This window comes from Macrobrachium rosenbergii, chromosome 32, assembly GCF_040412425.1.
Source record: "Macrobrachium rosenbergii isolate ZJJX-2024 chromosome 32, ASM4041242v1, whole genome shotgun sequence".
NCBI classification, from domain to species: domain Eukaryota; kingdom Metazoa; phylum Arthropoda; class Malacostraca; order Decapoda; family Palaemonidae; genus Macrobrachium; species Macrobrachium rosenbergii.
In genome coordinates this window covers 9,927,930-9,941,908 of record NC_089772.1, presented here as the reverse complement: position 1 = coordinate 9,941,908, position 13,979 = coordinate 9,927,930, and the positions used below count along the sequence as shown (strand labels likewise).

General features: G+C 39.1%; 1 protein-coding gene across 4 annotated transcripts in view; it reads left to right on the top strand.

Moving 5' to 3' along the window:
* Window positions 1-13,979, top strand: part of LOC136855657 (glucose-6-phosphatase 2-like) — a 774,122-nt gene that overhangs the window by 683,786 nt on the left and 76,357 nt on the right. Inside the window, exon 1 of one of the 4 annotated variants that reach the window (XM_067132869.1) lies at window positions 3,776-3,849. The exons of the other annotated variants lie outside the window; for them this stretch is intronic. The gene's annotated coding sequence lies outside the window, so the exon portion shown is untranslated. Of the gene's footprint in view, window positions 1-3,775; window positions 3,850-13,979 lie in introns of those variants that run through there. 4 annotated transcript variants of the gene reach the window in all.

Below are 13,979 nucleotides of genomic sequence, written 5' to 3'. Positions count from 1 at the left end.
TTTCATTTAAGATGAGGACTACGGAATTTGATGAGTGGATGAGTATCATAAAGTTTCTGTGCTTTAAATTTCACGTGAGCATCTTTGCCATACTCATGTTAACCATTAGGATCTGTCATCTGGTGTAGAAGTGCAGTTTACAACGTTGTCCATCGCACTAGAATCTTGGAAAGGACACTTGCACCAGATCACCTAGAATATAAATCACTGTGCAAACAGAATTTCAGGTTTGTTTGGCTGAAGTGCTTCAGTCGTCATCCCGACATACAGTGGACACTTCATTCATAATTTCCCCATTCCACAAATCATTGGAATCTTCTTTGATAAGGAAGTTTTTTTGTGCATTTTTATTGTTAATGATTATACGATCGCCCATTTCGTGAGGACACAAGTTTATGGCATCCCCCCAAATCAGACCTTAATAGCGGACAGAAATTTATGTGGACTGGGAATTTGATTTTATACGTTTTGTGCCTTTCTTTAATTAATTTGATGTTATTCAATATATTGTAAGGTATCATACAAATTTTTTTACTTATAAGTCGTCAGTAATTTGTTTGTAAACACTATATTCTATTATTTGCATCTTAAATGTACATTGTAAGTTATTAGTTATTCATTACAGGTCATCAATTTTTCTTTATTTTCTTATCAGCTTTTTTTTATTCTGTATACTGTAGTCATAAGGTATTTGATTTATGGAAAAAAAAGTCTGTCGACAAAATGTCTCCTACTGTCAGAACGACGGGTTCATTATCAACAGTAACTTTATTCTAGACAGAAACGGCTTATCGATCGATACCCTTGAACTAAACACAAACATTATCTGATGACGAATCGAGAAGAAGACCAGTTTCAAAGAAGGATTCTGGTATATTTTTGTGTTTAGAGATAAAAATGATCAATGTTATCAGTAATTTGAATAATGAAGATGCTGATAAGTGACGAAACCCCACACTGGATTATACCTCGGTATTAACTTTTAAGACGATATGCATTTCTAAGGTGAAATCTCTTCTGGCAAGGCAAAAAAGGCTTTACCCATGCATCCCTGCGGAGCAGTCTCCCCGCATTAAGTCCAGGAAGGTGGCAGGGGAGGGGAAAACAAAAATTAAGCCGAGCGCCTCTCAAGGTTCGTTCGAGAACCGGTTTCGACGGAGAAGAAGAGACCTATTAGTAGGATCTTCGCACGTTCCTCTCGTCCCTCGTGATGTCCGTGCTTATTTGTGTTTCCATGATGTAGGAGAGAGAGAGAGAAAGAGAGAGAGAGAGAGAAGAAGTGAGCGGCCTCTACCCAAAAACACGAGAACGATTTTGGTCTTCCTGGGAAAGTCTATGCAAATAGATCGTCGGTCTCATTAAAACTTCTGAAAGTTATATATTGAGTTGTGACTTTTTCTCTTGATTTTTTTCCCCTCTTGGACGTCCTCCTCCTCCTCCTCCTCCTCCTCCTCCTCCTCCTCCTCCTCCTCCTCCTCCTCCTCCTCCTCCTCCCCTCCTTTCCTATTCGCCATCGCCATTGTTTTTGTTGTTGTTGATGATGATAATGATGGTAATCAAACTTGGTGAAAATTGTTAGGGAAATGTGAAGCTCTCTCTCTCTCTCTCTCTCTCTCTCTCTCTCTCTCTCTCTCTCTCTCTCTCTCTCCGTCAGGTAATAAGCTCTCGAGTGAAATGAAATAGATTGTTCTCTCGCGTTTTAATTTTCCAAAGGTGATTTTATGGTGGTTCCGAATTCAGGCATTTTTTATTCTAACTATTATTTAAGGTAGTGTGGCATTACACGAGCTGTGTGATGTGGCCCGGCAATAAATAAGTAATCGTGTTGCCGACGAAGTTGGTCCTTTGATATACACCTTCTCCGAGTTTTGATTGATTCATCGAAGGTCGTATGATTTACGCGCATTGGTGATCGATTACGCGACCTTTACTGAAGTTTTCTATTGCTCACAGAGGCTTCATTTCACTCATTTTTCCCCCAAAGTTTCAGACAACTCTGCGTGATTAAACTTTGACAATGTAAATTCATTAAAAAAAGCTCAGAAGTAATTTTTCTTACGGAAGAAATTTGTGTGAAAGTAACGTGAGATCCCGTCTCTCCCTGTAACTTCGTAAATATAAAAGAGCCTCGGTTTTGCTTTTCTCACCCTTTGGAAGCTTGATGGAAATCGCTCAGTTTGGCAACTGTGGCAGATTATATGAGTCTGGTTTTTGCTTATTTTCCCCTTATAGCGTTCTTACGTAGAGTGATTATTAGGTAAGAAAAATTTTGGATTATGGATTAGAAAATGCATGACTTAAACAATGTATGGTTTGGAGATAGGAGAAAGTCTTATCCGCAATGCATTGTGAATTGTTGCCAACCTACAGCAAAGTGGCTTCACAGTTTGGATTTCAATTCAGTCAATTTTTGGAACGTTTAATTTGAGATATGTCTACTTGAGCAAACTACGTTTAGTTTTTCTCTCGATATTAATGCATTCTTAATCAATTTTCAGTATTCTTATAATCATTTGTATCTTTCAGATTAGAGTTTGCGTTTGCCCTGACGTTTTCCTTAAACATTGTTGTTGGTTGTTCTATTGACGCCGAAACACGTAACGTATCTTTCATGTGAGAGCACTAAGCTCTTCAATTATACATATATCAAGAAATATCAAAATATATTGGCATAGCTTACTAGTCATTCTTTCAGTTCAATTCAGAGTCTATTAAATTTGGGCATGATACTGATGCAAAATCAGTATTTACTGCCATCCATCAAGACAAGAGTACTACTATTTCTAGAGAAAACAAAACCACCTTAAAAATTTAGTATCGTTGTTGCCAGAATAAAAGCTAGATAATTGATGGACTCGAGAACTTCACATTGTAGTGTGTCCTATGGGCAGGATCCTGCTGTGACTGAGACCATAAAATCAAAGATCTGAATTTGGCAGTTTGCCGTACTGGCTTAAGAACTGACATAACCAAGGTTCTGATTGTGTCGATTGTAGATATCGATACCCAACCGCAAAGTAGCCAGGTCGGTCCTCCGATGTTATTGTTTCACTTGAAAACACAAGAGCCGAGATACGTCGAATTTCAAGAGAAGATTGTATGAGGTCTGTTTGGTATCATAATATCGGTGGTCAGTGAAGGAGGTTTTCGTTTCTTTCTTAGAGTCGTCCAATCCGTGTGGTTCCAAAAATTTTCGGCTTTTGATTCTGCAAGTCTTTGTAATGTGGGTTAGTGTGTGAAAAGTCGACTATATAATTACCTTAGAGTAACACGCAATCACCATTTATTACTTTCACTTCTTTTCTGAAAAGGGGATATGATCAGTATTCATGTAATCGTAATCTGGAATCACATCTGTGAAAAACCGCGAAAAACCCGCGAACAACAATTCAGCAGCCATTCTGTAAAAAAAAAAAAAATCAGATATGCCATTTGTATGTTGTAATGTATTCATTAACCTTCAAATCTTTCTGTTCATGTAAAAAGATTTTTTCTGCGGCCCCCATTCATGTGATAGCATTTAGTTAAGATCATTTTTTTATAACTCTAATATTACCGACGAATGATACGTGCCAATTCAGACATTTTTTCATTGAATTGAGTCATGCACTCCTTATTTAGTTATTTTCCATCGTTAGTGTGGAACTGAGGACACGAACGACAGCCAGGCCTGGGTTTCGTGCGTGTAGGTCGCATGTTGGAGTAATGATCTAAACTAGCCGAGTTACCCCTGGCATTTCAGTCCTAAGGCTGGGTAATAAGCGTCGGCCATTCCTTATCAGAGGTTGTGGGGATATGGTTCCATTTGCTTCTCTTTCTTGTGAACACCAAACTTTCCTTGCCGGCGAGGTGAGTCAAGAGTATTCTCTTTATATTTGATTTTGTAGTGTTTATGCTGTTTGCAGCGTCTTTTAATCACTCGAGCTTCTCTTTGCATGCATACGTATTTTGTACACGAAAATGGACAGACCTATGAGAGCTGATAGTCAGCTCAGTGGTCTGGTTAAACTGTTTTAATAACAATGATAATGTAAAAAAAAAAAAAAAATGCTTCCCATCATGAAAGTGGGAATGCTTCTGACTGAGTCACATGCTTGCAAGACATGATTGTCATGCTATCTCTCTCTCTCTCTCTCTCTCTCTCTCTCTCTCTCTCTCTCTCTCTCTCTCTCTCTCGTGATGCGTCGAGCCCAGGCTGTCCTTAAATGGTTGCCTGAGTTGGGTATCGAGGTGTTTATCATTCGTCAGTGACAGATAACGCTCCATTTCTTATCGGGGAGTTGTTTGTTTCTAGTGCATGTTTGCCAGCGTGATGTTTGTTTTGTACGCTGAGAGAGCATAACATCTCGAAAAGGGGTATTTTTCCATAAGCATGAGAAACAAACCAAAATTCTCTGACATTCTGATCAGAGTATGAACAGAACCTGATGCAAGTCAGTTGCCTGTCAACCGTATGCTATATGCAGACTTATTCGCTTCAGTGAAAGAGTATTTCTTGTCAATGAAGAGAGACGCAAAAGAGACTATTTTTAAATGGTATTTAGACTCCCTCCAGAAAGCTAAGTAGAAACTGAAAAACTCCAGTGTCGTTCTTCGTCCTGTGAAAAGCCTTGACGATTCTGCGTCTCCGAGGAGCACTTGGTGGTACGTGATATCTTGTCCTCAAATATAGAGACACACACACGCAAATAGAGAGAGAGAAAGAGAGAGAGTTTAAATGGACTGCATTGTCGAATTTCGCAACATATTTTTCTAGCGCATTATTTGCGATTTAGCTGCTTGAAGCATTATTTTCGCAGGAAAAAGAGGAGACCAGGTGACGGGTGTTACAACAAGAAAATAAATGCATGCGAATTGCAAAATAACGTTGCATTATTCCTTCGTCGGTATTAATGCATATATGAAATGTTTTCATTTCGTATAAAGAACTTATTTTACTTTCGTTTTCGCCTGCTTTTTTAGTCGTTGTGTCTCGAATTATCTCCTCTGCTTTCCATAAAGTGATGGCGTTTGGTATCGTAAACAGTCATTGTAATGTTAGCATGATGCAGAATGTTTAAGCATTTGCGCACTTAACTGTATAAGGTTAAGTGCGTTTAACAGTCGTTGTGTGTGTGATGAGAGAGAGAGAGAGAGAGAGAGAGAGAGAGAGAGAGAGAGAGAGAGAGAGCAAGTCTAATTGAATCAATTTCGAGAGAGAGGCTATCAATTGCCACCTGGTGGTCTGTCTGAAGATGGATGTGAGGTTGCGGGGACGGCCGCATCCATTGGAGACGATGGGAGATAATGAGGGGAATCGTAAGTTATTACGAGAGATGCGACAGCGGATTAGGTGAAGTGCGGCCGAATTATTAGCTGTAGGACCGCTGAGATCCGCAGGGGAGTAGTGCCCTTGAGGCTCTTTGCAGCGTGCTTTCGGCCCCTAGCTGCAACCCCTATCATTCCTTTTACTGTACCTCCGTTCATATTCTCTTTCTTCCATCTTGCTATCCACCTTCTCCTAACACCTTTCAAACCTACCTATTCTCACTTTCCTTTCCAGCGCTGAGTGACCTCATAGGTCCCAGTGCTTGGCCTCTAGCCTAAACACTCTATTCCATTCCATTCCAACATTCAATTATATTAGGGTCATTAGCGATGGGGAGGAGTGGGTTTTTATAGCACTTGTATCAGACCAACGCATGCTGACATTAGTGACAGCGACAGCGTTTCGTTTAGTGAATATCTCTCTCGTGGACGCGCTTTTAGCCTCTATTTAGTTTCGTGAGGTGAAAGTAGTAGATAAAAGAAAACCTGTAATGGGCGTCAAAAGGTCGGAAATGGAGGCTCACTAGTTTTTTTTTTTTTTTTATACATGGTGGCTCAAAGTAGACATCTCCTTGAATAATTTTGCTGTCAGAAACTTTCCATTTTTTCATATTTTCATATGGAATGTGAGAATGACTATTTTAGTTTTATATTTTTCCCCTCCATATTCTCGATTCTTTACAAAGTTTCAAAAGTCAAGGTAGTGTCACATTTATTAAAAATGAAACTGATTAGTGATGTATTTGTGTCCCATAGCATTGGACATCCTTTTGCTGCCTAAGAGATGAATTGAAACAAGAAAGAGAAGGAGCTACTTACCCAGGAAAGCAGAGCCTATGAATAACACGACTAAAATGAAATTGCAAGCATTTTCAATGTTTTGGCAAGGAAAGGTTTTGAAAAGACCCAAGAGACTGCCGGTTTACACGTTTTCTAAGACCACCTGAGGTTTCACCGTTACACTCGCCAAAGATCACCACCTGACCAGACCAGTTACCATCGAACGCTTTCCCAACGCGGCTGAGAAAAATGTATGTGGAAGTAGAACAAGACAGATATTTGATATTGTTTACGAAAACATTGATGCTTTATGCATTTAGTTTCCTGTCCGTTTTACCGAAGTAGCCCCCGTAGTAATTTCTTGGAAATAAGTCTTGTCAAAGAACAAATCTCTCTGACTGAATTGACAGGCAAGGGCTGGGACCTTTGAGGTCATTCGGCGCTGAAAGGGAAGTTTAGTCAAAAGGTTTGAAAGGTGTAACAGGAGAAAAACCTCACATTTGCGCTATGAAATAATTGTTAGGAGAGAGTGGATGGCAAGATGGAAGAAAGGTAATATAATTGGAGGTACAGTAAAAGGAATGGAAGGGGTTGCAGCTAGGGGCCTAAGGGACGCTGCAAAGATCCTTTATTAATACCCACAGTGCACCCAGTGAGGCGCACTGACGGCAGTACCCCTTTGCGGGGGACACAAGACTCAAATGGACTACTAACTGCTACTGCCATCAGTCTTGACTGACTCCTATTGCAGAGCTCTACGGCACTTCTTGACATTTGTTTAGTAGTGAAACCCCGGATTATCCTTCTCTCTCTCTCTCTCTCTCTCTCTCTCTCTCTCTCTCTCTCTCTCTCTCTCTCTCTCTCTCTCCTTGGCCTTGTTTTGCGATATGTGACCCTCTTCCCAGCCTGTCCTTCATAAACCGATAAACAGATGATTTTCTCATTTTGTGTCACATGCTCCTATTCCCCCCCCAACCCCCCGCCTACCCCAACCCAGCCCGGCCTTCCACCCGACTTCTTACGCTCGTCTCATCTTTGCCGACAGGTTTGAGGACGCAAAAGAGAAAACAAAGTGCAAACATTTCTGAATATCGTTTGCACATCAAAGGAACTGCACCGGCTCGGTGTTGTTACAAAGGCCTCCGGTTCCCCCCGGTTCCCCCCGGGTTGCGGCGAGAGATAAACCCAGCCACATGATGATTTGTTATATAATTTTATCGAGAGGTAGTAAACCTTATCTCCCTTCGATTATTGACGATCGGTGAATAAGATTTGTCTTTTATCAGTTCTGAGGTGCTGTCGGCATGGAGCAAGTATGCCATTTTTTTTTTTTGGACCCCAGGGAGTCCAAATTAATGACAGATGTATATATCTGTCATTGTGATTTTCTAAATGGTTGTCAACCGAAGATTGCTGTAACATCTTTTATTCAACTCCCTTAATCTTCTTGAACGGATCTCTGTCAAAATGGTATACCTGGCTTTTATCAGTAGCCTAAAGAACCTTGCTCGTGAGTTTTACATTCATTTAAAAGAGATATCAGTCACTTATCTAATCGGGTTATGGCTTGAGAGTCTAATTACCTTCAAACTGATGGAGGGGGTGGAGGAGGAAGTGCTTGCAAACTTCGTACTTTTGAATTTTCTGTTGATTGGTGACTTTTAAATTTTACCGCTTACTGCTGCAAAGTCGAGACAAAAAAATGGTCTTGAGGTCCATCAGATTTTGTACGTTAAGTTACTACGCCAACAGAATCGTACCGAGTTTTGTTCCGTACTCTTTTATGTAGACTAGCGTAGTGGGGAAAGTAATGTTATATATATAATCATTTTGACCAAAAATCAAAAAATGAAAATTGAAGCGAGGAATTTGGGTGTTTCTCTTCATGTAAAAGAAAATTTATCAGTGTAGATATATGGACAACGGTAAGAAAACCAGTTTGCTAATAAGAATGGACATCTTTATATATTCTACAAGAATATTATTAGCGTGAGTTGAGGGGAAAGTATAACACTCCAACGACGAGAGACTTAGAAGATAGCATCCTTTAGGCGGAACAGACAATATTCCTCCCATAATCCTCTTATCCAGGTACCGATCTCCCCTGAAATTTAGTCACTTGTTGCTAAACACGAGGCCCATCTTTGGTCGAGTTTTGGTGAGAATCCACCGATAACTTATCTGTAATAATGCAAATAAACAAAACAAGCCAGAAACGTAACTCATAACTTCTACCAAGGCTAAGTAATCCCTCCCTAAAAAAAAAAAAAGTTCCTTTTGCTGACAGTTGTATTCTTATTTATCTCAAAATCTAATCACTTGTAGCTAGTTACAAAATCCACCTTTGAAAAAAAGGTCGCATGTATCTTGATGCGTAATCTTAACAACAAACAAACGCTAAACCAAACAACATTACTACGTTGTGGCATGTAATAGTCAACTATATTTTGTTTTATTTTGACTTGATTTATTAATTAGTGTATCCTATCTTTTTGGCTATTTTTGTATAACTAAGAAAATGCTCATTAATTGTTCGTGTATCTGACTTATGGCGTTTGCTGTTTTGAGTTGGTGCTACCTCGATTCCTCATGTTCTGGATTGAATTAAATTGAATTGAGTATAGAATTTAGGCCAAAGCCCAAGCACTGGGACATATGAGGTCATTCAGCGCTGAAACGGAAATTGACAATAAAAGGTTTGAAAGGTGTAATAGGAGGAAAACCTCAAAGCAGTTGCACTATGAATCAATTTTTAGGAGAGGGTGGAAAGTCAGATGGAAGAAAGAGAATATGAAAGAAGGTACAGTAAAACGAATGAAAGAGGTTGCAGTCAGGGCCCGAAGGTACGCTGCAAAGAACCTTAAGTAATGCCTACAGTGCACCGCATGAGGTGCACTGGCGGCACTACCCTCCTACGGGGTCTCATGTTCTGCAACTGTATGGAATCGGACGATTTAAATTTTTAAGTTAATTTGTACTTTGATGGAAATTGTCGTTAATGAATACGTCTATAAATAAGTATACTTTTTAAAGGTGTGAATACGTCTATAAGTAAGTACATTTTTTAAAAGTGAAATTCTTAGGAAGACTGCCAATGATAATTTTCGACCAAAAAATCGTCAAGTCAGCATCGCTCTTAAAGGAAATAAACGGAGGCTCTCTTTTTCCCTCTTCTCTGACCATTAATTTTTAGACTGAGTCTGGCGTTTTTATCTTTATTTTGTCAATGACAATAATTCTGGATTTGTTCAACTTTTTTTTTCATTCTTGAACACCACGGAATTAAATGTAAATAGGTTCCCATCGTCAAAGAGTCTCTCTCTCTCTCTCTCTCTCTCTCTCTCTCTCTCTCTCTCTCTCTCTCTCTCTCTCTCTCTCCTCTCTCTCCCAGACGCTGACCTCGTTATTTTATAGTGGGCCCGATATCGATACGGTATCTCTCGCCATTGTCATAATATCTGCTGAGAGACCCACATCTCATTTCACGATAAGACGCGGTGATGACCTGCTCGGGTATCAGATTATACAGACAAGATGTCACTTGTACGTTGGTAACAAGGTCATAAAAATACTTATCTTCAATCTCTCCCAATCTCGCCCTTCTCCCAAGCCCTGTGTCGAGTGATGCTTCCAGTGACCCAATTCAGCTCATATCTAACTAAGGGGTTTTAATTTTCAGTAAAAGAAAACTATTTTTCTGTCCACCTTCAGATCTTAACAACCACTGAGGCTAGACGGCTGCAAATTGGTATGTTGATCATCCATCCTCCAATCATCGAACATACTGAATCGCAGCCCTCTAGCCTCAATAGTTTTTACTTTATTTAAGGTTGAAGTTAGCCATAACCGTGCTTCTGGCAGCAATATAGGATAGGCCATCACCGAGCCGTGGTCAAAGTTTCATCGGCCGCAGCTCATACAGCATTAAACCGAGACTATCGAAAGATAGATCTATTTTCGGTGGCCTTGGTTATACGCTGTAGCGGTTGTGCAGATTCTATCCCTTATTTCAGAAAGATAATCCCAGATTCTATCCCCTATTTCAGAAAGATAATCCCAGATTCTATCCCCTATTTCAGAAAGATAATCCCAGATTCTATCCCCTATTTCAGAAAGATAATCCCAGATTCTATCGTCTATTTTAGAAAGATAATCCCAGAATCTTTCCCCTATTTCAGAAAGATAATCCCAGGTCCTACCCCCTATTTTGGGATTCGGTTTAGATTACGTGTGAAAGAAATTCGCAAATGCGTTTATTTGCTCTTCTTCTCCGTCGCTGAAAGAGAGGCGCTCATAAAATCTCTCCGCGTTGTGCAATTTGCAAATTCTATTTGCAAAATTATACAACGAAAAGACGGTGTTTTTCCAGCTTCAACGCGACCAAGGGGAGATGCAAATTGCGTATTATGTTTCCTCCTGGTTGGCTTAATTTCATTCTTCCCCTCACCGTTGTTTCGGCGTTCCCCAAGGTGACAGCGTGTCTTTGTACCCTCATTCAGGTTGATCAGATTTAAACCGAGCGGATTCTCGTAGGTTAAAATATTCCCGGGTGATATTTGGTCAGATGATTGCACTGCTGTTTAATTTTATCTAAACTCAAATCGAGCAGAGCCCTGCCATACACACACATGATATATATACATGTATATATATATATATATGTACTGTGATTTTTTCAAAAATATTGCTAGGTATGGTTCTGCAAACATCATGCCTCACCCATTTGTTGATTTCACAGTCCACACAGCAAAGAGAATGATGTTATTTTCATTTCCCAGCCCAAGGGAAGGGTGATTAATCCCAGCACAGGTCGAGTCGTCTAATGACTGTGTTTAGCGCGTCTTACCTGGGGGAGAAGTGAAAGACTAAGTTGGGGGCTGTTCCGTAATACCTCTCAAGGAAGCGTAATCAAATTTCTACAAAATAATACTTATTAATTGCATTAGCGTTGTTTGCCATGATATTCACAAATTTATTTTTACTTCAATATCTTTTGCTTGCATTGTTTGTTGAGATGTTTCTTTATTTCCAAAGGTTCATGTTGTACTTTGCAATTTCCATAATATCGGACAGTTCGTAATAACTGTGGCGACAGTTATAGTAATGAAAGAATAAGAGGGCTAAGCCTGTCGTTAAAGGCAATAATTTGCATTTGGGATTTTAATCGGCTCCAGTAACTTCTGAAAGTAGTGTTGCATAGGTAATTACGCTTATCTAACCTTTGACCAAAGAAGGCAAGAAAAATGTAGAGAAAAAACAAAAGAGAGTTGGACCCACTGTCGAAAGAAGTTCGGATGCAGAGGTCAAGAAACTCAGTGAAACGTGACCGAAATAGTATTATCCTAAGGAGGAGCCGAGGTACACCTTTGACTTATTCCTTTCGGCGAGGAAGTGTGAGATAAGTAGAAGTTTTTCGAGATGGTTTGGTCAGGTGTGGAGAATGGATGTTGATAGTTAGTAGAAAAAAGAATTGTACAATTCGGAAGTATTAGGAGGAATGAGAAGATTAAGACAGGGGAGTGTGTATATTTTATATATATATATATATATATATATATATATATATATATATATTATATATATATATATATATATATATATATATATATAACTCATATAATAAAATATATATATATATATATATATATATATATATATATTAACTGACAGTTAAAAACTCAAGAAGAAAATTTAATGTAAAGGCAAAGTTTTAATAGAGATTTCGTACTCAGCTCTCTCTCTCTCTCTCTCTCTCTCTCTCTCTCTCTCTCTCTCTCTCTCTCTCTCTCTCTCTCTCTCTCTGAGCAACTTTTACATCAATTTCCAAGTAATTTCACGTCACCCTTTATCACAGCGTCAACCAGCCACGGTTATAAATGGATTTGCCCATGAAATTATGAGACAAAGCTAATTAACAATGTTGCTTTTATTAATAGAGTTTTGAAAGATTTCGTTTTGTATTATTATTATTAATATTATTATTATTATTATTATTATTATTATTATTATTATTATTATTATTATTATTATTATTATTATTATTTCAGTAGATGAAACCTATTCACATGAAACAAGCCCACTAGAGGGGCCATTGACTTGAAATTCAAGCTTCCAAAGAATGTTGGTTTCAACCTCCCACCGTGGACCCCACACTGCAGTAGTAACTGATCACGATACTGAGCCAGTGATTTTTCATCGCCCTGGGAGAGACGCGAACCCGCGACATCTGAGTTGCATGCTACGACACTTAACACTATGCCAGCGGACCAGCTATTTAGTTAGCTATTCCCAAGGAAAAGATATAAGAATATGCCGACGCAAACTTAGAAGTGGAAGCGAAATGAGAATGCTTTGCGAATTCTCTTACCTTTTAATCGTTGCGCTTATCCGGAGAAGTTTGAGAATTTATGACGAATCTTCGTCAGAGTTCTGTGAAGACTTCCAGCCACGCGTGAGAAGATGTTCTGGCTCTTGGTTCGTGTTGATTTTTTTGCACTCAGCATAAGCTTGAGTCTCTCTCTCTCTCTCTCTCTCTCTCTCTCTCTCTCTCTCTCTCTCTCTCTCTCTCTCTCTCTCTCTCTCTCCTAATGTTTTGATAAATTGAAGATGGTTTCACTGGTCCTTTCAATTGAAACAAGTGCCTGAAATTGAATGATTATTTTACTTGACTTTAAGGGTCCCTTCAGACAATTGTTAATGACGTAGAGCTTTCCCTACTCTATAGTTTCTCGCTCTCTCTGTTGTTGTTTTTGATTAAGCTTGCTTTATGCCAGTACGGGCTCTTGCTCACAGAGCAGCCCTTAACCGATGCTCTCTCTAACCTGTAAGAGAGCCCGAAGCGACAGAAAAGTGAATTTGTGTGTTCATACTGAAATTTCAAAGTAATTTCATGACTTCTGCGTCATTTTGCTTCCGGAGGTGCAGTGACGTAATAAAATTCTCCTATGGAAATGGCTCTCAGTTTTCTAACATTTTACATCCACAGAAAAAATGCGTAGGATTAGGAAGTATAGTTTATATAACCTTGATTATCCTACGATTTTTATGGTAGATGGACTTACAACACACAAATTTATCGATAACCTTGTTTTCTGATCACCTGAATTCATCCAAACTGTCTCATTAACTTGGCAGATATTTTCAAGGTCAAGTACATTATTAGCCCCCCAGTTATTTTCAAGGTCAAGTATATTATTAGCCCCCAGTTATTTTTAAGTTCAAGTACATTATTAGCCCCACCCCAGATATTTCAAGGTCAAGGTCACATAAAGTTTATATTTTGTTGCAGGGATATTTCCTTATACTTTGGATGCTGTTTCTGCTATAGTTTTATTCATCTGCCGGAGCAAATTACCCATTTCCTTTGCTTTTATGAAGTTTTAAAATCAGTTATATCAGAAAATAAGCAACTAGCATTCTTCTTGAATCAAAAAGATTACCGTTTTCGTCCTTGTTATATTTTTTGTTCAGTGCAAATGTGAGAAAGTAGAGGATTGTGCTCAGTGGTACCGCATCCATCCATCCATCCAGGGAAGAGCTGAAAGAAAAGAAATGTTGGAGAGGTGGAATTCAGGCGAGGGTCTGCAGAATTCATTTTTGTTTAGCCCATATTGCCTCTGGTCGCTTGTTCTCTTTGATTTGTCTTCGTTTCCCAAGAGCATCCCTGAACATATTGGAGAACGAGGAACATTTTAAAATCTCTCTCTCTCTCTCTCTCTCTCTCTCTCTCTCTCTCTCTCTCTCTCTCTCTCTCTCTGATCACGAGTTGGACATTCGCTTCTTGTTTGTACTTTCAGCATATTTTTTCTACTTTTTATCTACAACCTGTTGATATGATACCTTATCCTTGATTCTGCTTTTATAGAAATAAGAACTTGCAATATGCATTCTGC